Here is a 3593-nt window from a genome sequence, read left to right on the forward strand (position 1 = left end):
AAGTTCCATGATTTTGGATTTTTGGCTTGATTTTGTGACTTGGTGGTGATTTTGGTGAAAAACGAAAATCATGGTTTTGGAAAAGTGGCTGGACTCAATCCTCACAAATGCCTCCAAAGTGATGTGGGAGAAGTTTGGGATCAAAAGGAATTGATCTTGACATGGTTGGTGCATAGCCAAGTTCATGATTTTGGATTTTTGGCTTGATTTTGTGGCTTGGTGGTGATTTTGGTGAAAAACGAAAATGTTGGTTTTGGAAAACTGGCTGGACTCAATCCTCACAAATGCCTCCAAAGTGATGTGGGAGAAGTTTGGGAGCAAAAGGAATTGATCTTGACATGGTTGGTGCATAGCCAAGTTCATGATTTTGTGACTTGGTGGTGATTTTGGTGAAAAACGAAAATGTTGGTTTTGGAAAACTGGCTGGACTCAATCCTCACAAATGCCTCCAAAGTGATGTGGGAGAAGTTTGGGATCAAAAGGAATTGATCTTGACATGGTTGGTGCATAGCCAAGTTCATGATTTTGTGACTTGGTGGTGATTTTGGTGAAAAACGAAAATGTTGGTTTTGGAAAACTGGCTGGACTCAATCCTCACAAATGCCTTCAAAGTGATGTGGGAGAAGTTTGGGATCAAAAGGAATTGATTTTGACATGGTTGGTGCATAGCCAAGTTCCATGATTTTGGATTTTTGGCTTGATTTTGTGACTTGGTGGTGATTTTGGTGAAAAACGAAAATCATGGTTTTGGAAAAGTGGCTGGACTCAATCCTCACAAATGCCTCCAAAGTGATGTGGGAGAAGTTTGGGATCAAAAGGAATTGATCTTGACATGGTTGGTGCATAGCCAAGTTCATGATTTTGGATTTTTGGCTTGATTTTGTGGCTTGGTGGTGATTTTGGTGAAAAACGAAAATGTTGGTTTTGGAAAACTGGCTGGACTCAATCCTCACAAATGCCTCCAAAGTGATGTGGGAGAAGTTTGGGAGCAAAAGGAATTGATCTTGACATGGTTGGTGCATAGCCAAGTTCATGATTTTGTGACTTGGTGGTGATTTTGGTGAAAAACGAAAATGTTGGTTTTGGAAAACTGGCTGGACTCAATCCTCACAAATGCCTCCAAAGTGATGTGGGAGAAGTTTGGGATCAAAAGGAATTGATCTTGACATGGTTGGTGCATAGCCAAGTTCATGATTTTGTGACTTGGTGGTGATTTTGGTGAAAAACGAAAATGTTGGTTTTGGAAAACTGGCTGGACTCAATCCTCACAAATGCCTCCAAAGTGATGTGGGAGAAGTTTGGGATCAAAAGGAATTGATCTTGACATGGTTGGTGCATAGCCAAGTTCATGATTTTGTGACTTGGTGGTGATTTTGGTGAAAAACGAAAATGTTGGTTTTGGAAAACTGGCTGGACTCAATCCTCACAAATGCCTTCAAAGTGATGTGGGAGAAGTTTGGGATCAAAAGGAATTGATCTTGACATGGTTGGTGCATAGCCAAGTTCCATGATTTTGGATTTTTGGCTTGATTTTGTGACTTGGTGGTGATTTTGGTGAAAAACGAAAATCATGGTTTTGGAAAAGTGGCTGGACTCAATCCTCACAAATGCCTCCAAAGTGATGTGGGAGAAGTTTGGGATCAAAAGGAATTGATCTTGACATGGTTGGTGCATAGCCAAGTTCATGATTTTGGATTTTTGGCTTGATTTTGTGGCTTGGTGGTGATTTTGGTGAAAAACGAAAATGTTGGTTTTGGAAAACTGGCTGGACTCAATCCTCACAAATGCCTCCAAAGTGATGTGGGAGAAGTTTGGGAGCAAAAGGAATTGATCTTGACATGGTTGGTGCATAGCCAAGTTCATGATTTTGTGACTTGGTGGTGATTTTGGTGAAAAACGAAAATGTTGGTTTTGGAAAACTGGCTGGACTCAATCCTCACAAATGCCTCCAAAGTGATGTGGGAGAAGTTTGGGATCAAAAGGAATTGATCTTGACATGGTTGGTGCATAGCCAAGTTCATGATTTTGGATTTTTGGCTTGATTTTGTGGCTTGGTGGTGATTTTGGTGAAAAACGAAAATCATGGTTTTGGAAAAGTGGCTGGACTCAATCCTCACAAATGCCTTCAAAGTGATGTGGGAGAAGTTTGGGATCAAAAGGAATTGATCTTGACATGGTTGGTGCATAGCCAAGTTCCATGATTTTGGATTTTTGGCTTGATTTTGTGACTTGGTGGTGATTTTGGTGAAAAACGAAAATGTTGGTTTTGGAAAACTGGCTGGACTCAATCCTCACAAATGCCTTCAAAGTGATGTGGGAGAAGTTTGGGATCAAAAGGAATTGATCTTGACATGGTTGGTGCATAGCCAAGTTCATGATTTTGGATTTTTGGCTTGATTTTGTGGCTTGGTGGTGATTTTGGTGAAAAACGAAAATCATGGTTTTGGAAAAGTGGCTGGACTCAATCCTCACAAATGCCTTCAAAGTGATGTGGGAGAAGTTTGGGATCAAAAGGAATTGATCTTGACATGGTTGGTGCATAGCCAAGTTCATGATTTTGGATTTTTGGCTTGATTTTGTGACTTGGTGGTGATTTTGGTGAAAAACGAAAATGTTGGTTTTGGAAAAGTGGCTGGACTCAATCCTCACAAATGCCTCCAAAGTGATGTGGGAGAAGTTTGGGATCAAAAGGAATTGATCTTGACATGGTTGGTGCATAGCCAAGTTCATGATTTTGTGACTTGGTGGTGATTTTGGTGAAAAACGAAAATGTTGGTTTTGGAAAAGTGGCTGGACTCAATCCTCACAAATGCCTTCAAAGTGATGTGGGAGAAGTTTGGGATCAAAAGGAATTGATCTTGACATGGTTGGTGCATAGCCAAGTTCATGATTTTGGTGTTTTGGCTTGATTTTGTGGCTTGGTGGTGATTTTGGTGAAAAACGAAAATCATGGTTTTGGAAAAGTGGCTGGACTCAATCCTCACAAATGCCTTCAAAGTGATGTGGGAGAAGTTTGGGATCAAAAGGAATTGATCTTGACATGGTTGGTGCATAGCCAAGTTCATGATTTTGGATTTTTGGCTTGATTTTGTGGCTTGGTGGTGATTTTGGTGAAAAACGAAAATCATGGTTTTGGAAAACTGGCTGGACTCAATCCTCACAAATGCCTTCAAAGTGATGTGGGAGAAGTTTGGGATCAAAAGGAATTGATCTTGACATGGTTGGTGCATAGCCAAGTTCATGATTTTGTGACTTGGTGGTGATTTTGGTGAAAAACGAAAATGTTGGTTTTGGAAAACTGGCTGGACTCAATCCTCACAAATGCCTCCAAAGTGATGTGGGAGAAGTTTGGGATCAAAAGGAATTGATCTTGACATGGTTGGTGCATAGCCAAGTTCATGATTTTGTGACTTGGTGGTGATTTTGGTGAAAAACGAAAATGTTGGTTTTGGAAAAGTGGCTGGACTCAATCCTCACAAATGCCTTCAAAGTGATGTGGGAGAAGTTTGGGATCAAAAGGAATTGATCTTGACATGGTTGGTGCATAGCCAAGTTCCATGATTTTGGATTTTTGGCTTGATTTTGTGACTTGG

The sequence above is a fragment of the Phaseolus vulgaris genome, chromosome 3 (assembly GCF_051622355.1).
Source record: "Phaseolus vulgaris cultivar YP4 chromosome 3, ASM5162235v1, whole genome shotgun sequence".
In the NCBI taxonomy this organism is placed as follows: Eukaryota; Viridiplantae; Streptophyta; class Magnoliopsida; order Fabales; family Fabaceae; genus Phaseolus; species Phaseolus vulgaris.